The sequence below is a fragment of the Pelobates fuscus genome, chromosome 1 (assembly GCF_036172605.1).
Source record: "Pelobates fuscus isolate aPelFus1 chromosome 1, aPelFus1.pri, whole genome shotgun sequence".
Classification (NCBI taxonomy): Eukaryota; Metazoa; Chordata; class Amphibia; order Anura; family Pelobatidae; genus Pelobates; species Pelobates fuscus.
In genome coordinates, this window is record NC_086317.1 from 218,306,845 (window position 1) to 218,318,968 (window position 12,124).

Genomic DNA, 12,124 nt, shown 5'->3' on the forward strand with positions numbered 1-12,124 from the left:
TGGGCAATCTAACAGGTCTGCAGCTACACAGCACGTTGTGATGCACTGTATGTTCTGACACCTTTCTATCTTGGCTAGCATTATGTTTTTCAGCAATTTAAGCTAAAGTAGTTATTCTGTGTGATTGGACCAGACAGCTTGCCTTTGCTCCCCATGTGCATCAATGAGTCTCGGACTCCCATGACCCTAACGCCGGTTCACCGGTTGTCATTCTTGCACTGTTGCACCACTTTTGGTTGGTACTTATCACTGAATACTGGGAACAACTCACAACACTTGCCATTTTGGAGATGCCAAGACACAGTTGCCTAGCCATCGCTATCTGGCCCTTGTCAAAGTCACTCAGAGCTTGTATTTCATGAGTTGGAAGCAGGAATGGGCAAGCGAAAAGATCTGACTGTTTACTTGCTTCCTATTTTATCCCACCTCTTGGCAGCTGCCATTGTAACGATATAATCAATGTTTTTCATTTCACCTGTCAGTGGTTTTAATGTTGTGGCTGATCGGTGTATATCCCTAGAGACAAGGACAGTAAAAATTTGGAACTGGAATTGTAGCAGACTACAACTTTCATATACTCGGGATTTTGTCTACATGCTTTGGCCTTTCATTCTCTATACTACACAATAATTTGATAATATTTGAGCTTCCTATGTGTGGCATAAATCCTAAATTAAACAGTGACTTCACTAAAGATACACTTCTGTAATCTGTGCAGAACACGTCACTCTCTTGATGTAATTTATTATGTGGTGCATTTTTGAAATGATGACGATAACTCTTCTGATAATTTATTATGTATTTTATGCTGTGTTGGCATCCACTATAATGTTGATTGCTTATGTTACTTAGTTACTTGAATTTAAGAAAATGAGCCTGACTCCATGACGATTTCATGAACGATTAGACTTAACCCCTTAACGCCGTTACGGCGTGCTATGCCGTCACGGGTTAAGTGGGCTTTAAAGCCGTTATGACGGCATAGCACGCCGTAACGGCTTGCAGCCCCAGGAGGTAAGATGTACTTACCTCCGCCGCGATCCGCTTCGGGAGGACTGCCTCACAGCCCAGGCAGCCCTCCCACGGCAAATCAGGCCCCCGGGGGCCATGTGATCGCTCTCAAAGAGCGATCACATGGCCCCCTATAGCTGGCTGTGGATCTGCCAGCAGGGGGACTGTTTGAAATATCAGACAGTCCCCCTGCTGGTGGGAAGTATAAAAAATAAATAAAACACAAGTGTAAAAATAAATTAAATATATTTTTATATATATATATATATATATATAATATGTATATATATTATATATATAATATATATACATATTATATATATGTAACGTTATACAAAGTGTATTTTAATATTAATATAAGTATATATATTAATATTAAAATACACTTAGAATGACGTTACATATATATAATATGTATATATATTATATATATAATAGATGTACATATATATATATTATATATAAATACGTATAATTAAAATAATAAATAAATAAAATAATAAAATAAATAAATAAAATATTGAAACAAAATTTAATATAAATTATATATGCATATGTAATTTCATTCTAACTGTATTTTGTTATTAATATATATATATCGGTAACAAAATACACTTAGAATGACATTCTATATATATCTATATATATATAAAATACAAATAACCGCAAATATATATATATATATAGATAAATACATATAATTACATAAAAGATTACATTAGTATACACGTAGAATTTAAATACCTATAAAAGCATATATATTAAAATTCTACATGTATATTTAAATAATCTTTTAACGTAATTATGTGATTTGACCTCCAGCAGCTGTCGGCTGACATTGATTCACAACTGCTATCCATCCCTTCCCTCTCCTGTCCCTCACTGGCCATCTCCACATATAACACTACCCTCACATCTGCCTTGAACACTGCAGCCCCACTCCAAACATGCACCTCGAGGAGAACACGACCCCAACCTTGGCATAATAAATCAACACGCTATCTGCAGAGTTGCTCCCGCTGTGCTGAGCGCTCCTGGAGGAAGTCCCACACCCAGGCAGACTATCTTCATTATAGATTCATGTTGCTTTCATACAGCGCAGCCCTTGCCCTCGCCAAACAGTCCTACTTTTCCTCTCTCATTAGTTCATGCTCCCGCAATCCCAGACGTCTCTTTGACACTTTTAATTCCCTTCTCCGCCCTGCTGTGGCCACCCCCCAAACTAACCTTACAGCTGATAGCTTTGCATATTACTTTACTGACAAGATTGAACAGCTAAGGAAACAATTCTCCCCTCCTTGCCGTTCTCTTTCTCAACCACACATAAATCATGCTTTCCCTACCCTTCAGACTTTCTCCCCAGCTACTGAACAAGAGGTGGCTGCACTTCTCCGTTCCTCTCGCCCCACCACTTGCCCACTTGATCCTGTCCCATCTCACCTCATCAGATCTCTCTCCCCTTGTCTTGTGCCTATCCTAACGCACATCTTTAACTGCTCTCTCTCTTCTGGCACAGTTCCTGCTGACCTTAAACATGCCACTGTAATACCTATCCTGAAAAAAACATCTCTTGACCCGTCCTCCCCCTCTATCGTCCCATATCCCTGCTCCCTTACACATCAAAGCTTTTGGAAAGACTTGTCTTTACCCGTGTGTCTCACTTCCTTAATTCCAACTCTCTCCTTGACCCTCTTCAGTCTGGCTTCCGCCCTCTCCACTCTACTGAGACCACTCTTATCAAAGTGACTAATGACCTAATCTCCGCTAAATCCAAAGGTCACTACTCCATATTAATTCTCCTTGACCTCTCTGCTGCCTTTGACACAGTTGATCATGCTCTCCTCCTTCAAACTCTTCAATCACTCGGTCTCTGTGACTCTGTCCTCTCTTGGTTTTCCTCCTATCTCTCCCAACGCTCATTTAGTGTCTCCTTTTCCAAAGATTCCTCCTCCCCTCGCCCTGTCTCAGTTGGAGTTCCCTAAGGCTCTGTCCTTGGTCCCCTTCTATTTTCTCTTTATACTGCCTCTCTTGGAAAACTTATTGCCTCTTTTGGATTCAACTACCACCTGTACGCTGATGACACCCAGCTATATCTCTCCTCACCGGACCTCTCCCCGGCCGTCCTGCAACGTGTCACTGCTTGCCTCTCTTCCATCTCTGACTGGATGTCGTCACGCTTTCTCAAACTTAACCTCTCTAAAACTGAACTCCTTGTCTTTCCTCCTCCTAATACTGATCCTCCTCTCTCACTCTCCCTTCAAGTCAGTGATATCCACATAAGTCCATCCCTACAAGCGCGCTGTCTTGGCGTCATACTTGACTCTGGTCTCACCTTTGAGTCTCACATCCAGTTTGTTGTCAAGTCCTGTAGGTTCCAACTCAAAAACATAGCCCGCATCCGCCCCTTTCTTACGCAAGATGCTACCAAGGAGCTTGTCCATGCTCTAGTAATTTCCCGCATGGATTACTGTAACCCTCTCCTGATTGGTCTCCCCAAAAGCCGTACTGCCCCGTTACAGTCTGTAATGAATGCTGCAGCTAGACTGATTTTCCTATCCAGTCGGTCCTCTCACACCTCGCCCCTCTGCCAGTCCTTACATTGGCTCCCTGTATCCTATAGGAGTCAATTCAAAGTGCTAACCCATACATTTAAAGCACTGAACAATTCCAGCCCCTCTTATATCTCTTCACTGATCCAGAGGTATGCCCCTCCTCGTACCCTCCGCTCTGCCCGCGACCACCTCCTGACCGCTGCTCGCACCCGTACGGCCAACTCGCGCTTGCAGGACCTCTCACGGGCGGCTCCTCTCCTATGGAATAACTTGCCTACTGCCATCAGACTCTCCCCTAGTCTTCAATCATTTAAGAAGGGCCTTAAAACCCATCTCTTCAGGAAAGCGTATGGCCTCCCAGAGTAATCTCTCCCTTACATACCTGTCTCTTGCTCTCTCCTATGGGATAGTGCTTTGCGCTCTCCTCCAGCTCTGCTTCACTCCTACTTGATATTTCCTATCCTAATGTTTCTAATACCCCACCTCCTATAGACTGTAAGCTCATTTGAGCAGGGTCCTCTTCAACCTATTGTTCCTGTAAGTTTTCTTGTAATTGTCTTATTTATTATTACATCCCCCCTCTCAAAATATTGTAAAGCGCTACGGAATCTGTTGGCGCTATATAAATGGCAATAATAATAATAATAATAATAATAATTTGATTAATTAAAATGTGATTGACATGCCTGACAACACAGGGAGAAAGTGCAGAGAATTTAATTCGCAAGCACTATATTTGACCCTGTAACTCTCCAAGACACCATAAAACCTGTACATAGGGGGTACTGTTTTACTCGGGAGACTTCGCTGAACTCAAATATTCGTGTTTCAAACTGGTAAATTGTATTACAACGATGATATTTTAAGTAAAAGTGACGTTTTTTGCATTTTTTACAAGCGAACTGCACTTTTATGGTCTATATTATTGTTGTAATATGTTTTACTGTTTTAAAACACTAATATTTGTGTTTAGTGAAGTCTCCCGAGAATAACAGTACCCCCCATGTACAGGTTTTATGGTGTTTTGGAAAGTTAGAGAGTCACATATAAGGCTTGCATTTCATTTTTTTCACATTGAAATTTGCCAGATTGGTTATGTTGCCTTTGAGAGCGTATGGTAGCCCAGGAATGAGAATTACCCCCATGATGGCATACCATTTGCAAAAGTAGACAACCCGAGGTATTGCAAATGGGGTATGTCCAGTCTTTCTTAGTAGCCACTTAGTCACAAACACTGGCCAAATATTCGTTTTTTGCTTTTTTCACACAAAAACAAATATGAACGCTAACTTTGGCCAGTGTTTGTGACTAAGTGGCTACTAAAAAAGACTAAACATACCCCACTTTCAATACCTTGGCTTGTCTACTTTTTCAAATGGTATGCCATTATGGGGGTAATTCTCATTCCTGGGCTACCACACCGTCTCAAAGGTAACATTACCAATCTGGCAAATTTCAATTTGAAAATGTAATGTTCTATATTTGACCCTGTAACTTTCCAAAACAACATAAAACCTGTTAATGGGGGGTACTGTTGTACTCGTGAGACATCGCTGATTACAAATATGTGCATTTTTTTTGCAGTAAAACCTAACAGTATTATGACATTCACAGTTAAAATGTCAGACGGAAATGCAAATTTAAAAAAAAATCTTATTTTCTCACATTTTTTTTACTTTTATTCATAATAAATGATGTTCCATATATGAATAGTTAATGATAGATTAAAGCCCTGTTTCTCCTGAACAAAATGATATATAATAAGTGTGGGTGCATATAATTTGAAAGAGGGGAACTACGGGTGAACAGACATATAGCGCAAATTCCAGTTTTTGTTTACGTTTTGTTTTGATCAGAACGTGCACTATTGACTCCGTCCTGAAGGGGTTAATATTGTAAAATTCTCTTATTTTTATTATCATAGCAAAAAATGCTGAAAAGATTTAAAAAAAAAAGAATGGAGGAAACAGAGCCATGAGAGAGGTAGCTAGTGAGAGAGACACGGTAATAAAATCAGTGTGTACCAAGCAGCTAATGTTCCACTTCACCTGCTGTCTCTCTGAAAAAGAAACAGGACTTAGCTGGTATAAACCTTCCACTAACCTAGGAGAGAAAGGCAATAACTAGCTAATAGCTATCTGGGAGCTGTGAGAAACTGACCTGCCATCAAGCACACTGCTAATTTAAAATTAAATAATGCGTGCAAAAACCACATTAAAAGGCCAACCTTTGCCCTCTTGCCTGCTGGCACACAGGCTTATAAATGGTGAGAAGGCTTAGTGCCAGCTCAGGGAAAAAAGGTGAGAAGGAGTCATTAACTAACTTTATGGAAACATGAATTCTCTAAAGGTACCTGACAAGTGACATTCGGGAGTATCTACAAGTATCTATAGCCAACACAAAAAAAACATAATAAAAATAAATCAAACTATAAATAAATCTAGGTTTGTACTGCAAATTATCTGTATGGATAGGGGATGTGTCACTTAATCCAATGAAGCTTTATATGAAAAGACGTAAAACACTCAGTAGCCAGGACAAATGTTACACACGTTCAAGCATTTTATATAGAGAGAAATGTATGTAAGTTTTCCCAGACAGTCTCTAAAACAGAAATGTTTTACAAACATTTATTAGCCATAGTACTCAAAAACAAATTAGGTGGTTGGTGGAGTATTCTTGCTAATTTGACATATTTGGGCTGTAAATAACTCAAATGTCCACGTAACCATTTGCACTGGATACCAGATATGGAGCACACATGATGGTAAAGATATTGTACCTATCTGATTGAGAATTACAGGGAGTGCAGAATTATTAGGCAAGTTGTATTTTTGAGGATTAATTTTATTATTGAACAACAACCATGTTCTCAATGAACCCAAAAAACTCATTAATATCAAAGCTGAATATTTTTGGAAGTAGTTTTCAGTTTGTTTTTCGTTTTAGCTATTTTAGGGGGATATCTGTGTGTGCAGGTGACTATTACTGTGCATAATTATTAGGCAACTTAACAAAAAACAAATATATACCCATTTCAATTATTTATTTTTACCAGTGAAACCAATATAACATCTCAACATTCACAAATATAAATTTCTGACATTCAAAAACATAACAAAAACAAATCAGTGACCAATATAGCCACCTTTCTTTGCAAGGACACTCAAAAGCCTGCCATCCATTGATTCTGTCAGTGTTTTGATCTGTTCACCATCAACATTGCGTGCAGCAGCAACCACAGCCTCCCAGACACTGTTCAGAGAGGTGTACTGTTTTCCCTCCTTGTAAATCTCACATTTGATGATGGACCACAGGTTCTCAATGGGGTTCAGATCAGGTGAACAAGGAGGCCATGTCATTAGATTTTCTTCTTTTATACCCTTTCTTGCCAGCCACGCTGTGGAGTACTTGGACGCGTGTGATGGAGCATTGTCCTGCATGAAAATCATGTTTTTCTTGAAGGATGCAGACTTCTTCCTGTACCACTGCTTGAAGAAGGTGTCTTCCAGAAACTGGCAGTAGGACTGGGAGTTGAGCTTGACTCCATCCTCAACCCGAAAAGGCCCCACAAGCTCATCTTTGATGATACCAGCCCAAACCAGTACTCCACCTCCACCTTGCTGGCGTCTGAGTTGGACTGGAGCTCTCTGCCCTTTACCAATCCAGCCACGGGCCCATCCATCTGGCCCATCAATACTCACTCTCCTTTCATCAGTCCATAAAACCTTAGAAAAATCAGAGATATTTCTTGGCCCAGTCTTGACGTTTCAGCTTGTGTGTCTTGTTCAGTGGTGGTCGTCTTTCAGCCTTTCTTACCTTGGCCATGTCTCTGAGTATTGCACACCTTGTGCTTTTGGGCACTCCAGTGATGTTGCAGCTCTGAAATATGGCCAAACTGGTGTTTGGCAGCTGCACGCTTGACTTTTCTCAGTTCATGGGCAGTTATTTTGCGCCTTGGTTTTTCCACACGCTTCTTGCGACCCTGTTGACTATTTTGAATGAAACGCTTGATTGTTCGATGATCACGCTTCAGAAGCTTTGCAATTTTAAGAGTGCTGCATCCATCTGCAAGATATCTCACTATTTTTGACTTTTCTGAGCCTGTCAAGTCCTTCTTTTGACCCATTTTGCCAAAGGAAAGGAAGTTGCCTAATAATTATGCACAAAAATATAAGTTTTAGACCACCCAGGTGCAGTATACAAAATAAATATAGTAATTACTTCCCTTTCGTTAGGTGTAGGTATAGCAAAAGGATTCTTCTCAATCCTCAAAACAACTTTAGAAAATATAAGAAATACCTAAACCTATAAAACAAAAGAAAATACGCTCATAGGGGATTAACGTCAAAACATAAATTGCCCCTTAATAATAGGTCTCACTCACAAAATTGAAGTGGTTTTCAGGCACATCAAATGTATGGATCTTCACGTCTTCCTCACAGTAAGAATGATGAGTATATCATGAAAAAGATAAAATATGGCATAGTATAGCACTGTCTTAAAGTAAAAAATTTTGCTTTTAATGTTTGCACTTACAATGTAAAAGGTATAAAAAGGCCCATCAGTACAAATCTGTTTGTTCCATCGCTGTAGAGTATAGTAACCCTCAAGTGAATATCCAGCAGGAAAAAACAGGTACACAATAAAATAAAATAAATAAAATACAGTGACAAATAAACAGCTCACTCTACGCGTTTCGTCTGTCCTCCAGACTTCCTCAGGAGTGATGAGATGCTTCAAATGTTCTGTGGACTCCATCTTCTTTTTATGGGGCTTCCCGCCGGTTTTTCGGATCAATTTCCTCTCTCAGCTGATTCCGATCAGCTGTGTTTTGAAAGGTCCGTTTTCATTCTCCATATATGGAGTTCCGGAAAACGTCAGTGGAACGCATATGCGTTCCACCAACCCGGAAGTGTCCTCCTTCTTGTCGGTCATGCGGAAGTCCCATATATATCGCTGGAACGCAAATGCGTTCCACTTCGTTCATCGCAGATCCCGCAGGAACCACAAAGTCCCCGGAGTGGAGAGCATACATGAGCACATGAAATAAAAATAAAATAATACAGAATCAGAGTATATAAAAAACTATCTCTCTATACATTCCCTGGACAATGTTATACGATGAATTAAATGGCAATATACATCAGGATCGGAGTGGAACGCAAGATACAGGATGTGAGCCCATATGTTGTGTCCACATACAGTCCCCAATGTATAAACACATCCCTCATATGTATTACATGGTGAATATGTGGGTAAAAGACTAACAAAACGAATACCATCATAAACCCATTAGATGATAAAGAGTAACAAAAAAAGGGGGGGGGGGAGAGAAAGAGATGTACTAGAAATAAGAGGGTGAACAAAGAGAAGGATTCTGGATCAAAAATTATATAAAATAAATAGTAGCAAAAATAAGGAACTATTATAAAAATATGAAAAAATATAAAAAAATATAGAACCTACTAAAAAAAGAAGAATATTTATAAAAAACAAATTAAATCAAAATCCACATTCAAACCAAACGGTTGAAGGGTTTTGAGTCTGTGGATCCAGAATCCCTCCCTTTGTCGAAGTTTAGTGGTGATGTCCCCACCTCTTGCATCTAGATACACCTGCTCAATGATGGTCCATGATAAATTGCATATTTTAAATTTAGGGCACGAATTACAATGTGTAGGAACTGAATGGTTCTGGATGCCTTTTCTTATATTATTAAGATGTTCTAGAAAGCGAACCTTCGCTTTCCGTCCTGTTCTACCCACATATTGGGCCCCGCATCCACACATGAGTAGGTAAACTACATTGGTGGATAGGCATGTGGTGCATCCTTTGATTTTAAACTCCTCACCAGTTGTTGTACTTTTAAAACCCTGTATATGGCTCGGCATCAATCTGCATGCCTTGCACTTTCCGCAGGTGTAAAATCCCTTTCTCTTATTATTCACCCCACTTTTATTCAATGTTTGAAATAAACTGGGCGCAAGGTGGGTCGATAAATTTCTCCCCTTTCTATATATAATCTTGGGCATATCCGGCAACCTACATCCCAAAAATTCATCTTGTTGCAGGATTGACCAATGTTTCTTGATTATTTTATTGATTGAAAAGGCTTTAGAGTTGTATTGTGTGTTGAATGAATATTCAAATGGGTTCTTCGATCCCATTGATTGTCTGGGTTTATCAATCAGAAGGTCCCCTCTGTTGATGTCCTTAATTTTTTGGGCCTCCAATTCTAGTTGGTTTCTCTTATACCCCTTATCTATAAACTTTTTTGTTAGAAGATCTGCTTGCTCGACATATAATTCCTTATTAGAACAGTTCCGTCTCAATCTCGTATATTGACTTTTTGGAACTCCTGCGAGCCATTTGGGATGGTGACCACTATCGGATTGGATGAAACTGTTCATGTCCGTAGGTTTGAAAAAGGTTTTAGTCTTGATTTTTGAATCCTCAATAAAAATTGTTAGATCCAAAAAGTCTATAGTTATGGAATTGAAGGCTGGTGTGAATACCAATGAGAGTGTGTTGTTATTTAAATAGGAAAAAAAGGCCTCTAGTTGTTCATCAGACCCTTTCCAGATCACAAGGATGTCATCAATGTACCGACGCCAGAGCACCAGGTTTGCCCCAAATGGACCGTCTGCCCAGACAAAAGTCCGTTCCCAACTGTCCATGAAGATGTTAGCGTAACTTGGGGCAAACCTGGTGCCCATGGCCGTACCTTTGATTTGTAGGAAAAACTCATCATTGAACATAAAGAAATTATGTGTCAGAATGAACCGGATGGCTTTAAGAAGAAAAGATCTAAAAGTGGGATCTAAGGTGTCGTCTCCCTCAAGTTGTTTTCTTACTGCCTCTAACCCTTGGTTATGATCTATAACAGAATACAATGAACTCACATCTAGCGTTATCCAGATGTAATCTTCTTGCCACTCTATTGAATCTAGTTCTTGTAGTAGATGTTTCGTGTCCTTTAAATAGGATTTAGCGGCTTGTGCATACTTTTGCAATGAGTGGTCGATAAATTGGGATAATTTACATGTGAGTGAATCTATTCCACTTATTATAGGCCTTCCAGGTGGACTCGTCTTAGACTTATGTACTTTCGGAAGAAAGTAGAAAGTCGGAGTCCTTGGATGTTCTTGGAAGAGAAATTTGTAAATGTTAGTATCAATGATATTATTAGTTAGGGCTTCTTCTAATAAGTCTTTTAGTTCACTCTTAAACTGTATATTTGGATTATTCATCAGTTTAGTGTAAGTAGTACTATCCCCTAGCATTCTGTGGGCCTCTCCCAGGTAGAATTCTGTAGACATGACCACTATACCCCCCCCCTTTATCTGAATTTTTGATGATAATATCATCCCTTTTTTTCAGATCATTCAGGGTTTGTATTTCTTTTTTCGTCATGTTATTACAAAACTCTTTTTTGCTTGTTAGTTTTTCTAGATCTTTTGCCACCATTTTGTTGAATACTTCTATTTGGCTTCCCTTATCATAGGGGCAGAAAGTTGATCTGGGTCTAAATTTCTTAAGGGGATCTTCTTCATATTTAGGTTCGGTTTTCTGTCCTAATGGATCCTCCAATTCTTTTTTGATGAAAAATCTCTTTATGCTAAGTTTCCTAGTGAATTTCTGGAGATCTATGTACACTTGAAATGGGTCCGGGGGGATATTAGGTGTATATTTGAGACCTTTTCGTAATATCAAACATTCCTCCTCGGTCAAATGTACCTTGGAGATATTAAAAATTCCCATAGATTCCTCCTTTTCCTGTTGTTCAATAATTATGTTTCCCTCTCTGGGCTCACCCTCCTTCTCTTCCCTGGGGTCTCCTGATTTATTAGTGGGGTAAATCGATTGGTTAGTTCTACCCTGTTTTGTTTTGGAGCAAAGTATTGTGTAATCTCTTTTTTCTTTTTTACTCTTTGGTCTTGCCCCCTCTCTAAAAAATCTCTATTCTGTGGGGTCTCCCTTGCCAAATGAACCTCTGCTCTGTCTAATCTAAATTCATCATGTGTTCTCGTTTTCCATTTTGATTGTTGATTGTACGTAGGTACATATCTGTCTCTCCTATTAGGGGTGTTTGGTCTACGACTCTCATTCTCTTTATCAGAGGGACGTATATCATTCCACTGACGTTTTCCGGAACTCCATATATGGAGAATGAAAACGGACCTTTCAAAACACAGCTGATCGGAATCAGCTGAGAGAGGAAATTGATCCGAAAAACCGGCGGGAAGCCCCATAAAAAGAAGATGGAGTCCACAGAACATTTGAAGCATCTCATCACTCCTGAGGAAGTCTGGAGGACAGACGAAACGCGTAGAGTGAGCTGTTTATTTGTCACTGTATTTTATTTATTTTATTTTATTGTGTACCTGTTTTTTCCTGCTGGATATTCACTTGAGGGTTACTATACTCTACAGCGATGGAACAAACAGATTTGTACTGATGGGCCTTTTTATACCTTTTACATTGTAAGTGCAAACATTAAAAGCAAAATTTTTTACTTTAAGACAGTGCTATACTATGCCATCTTTTATCTTTTTCAT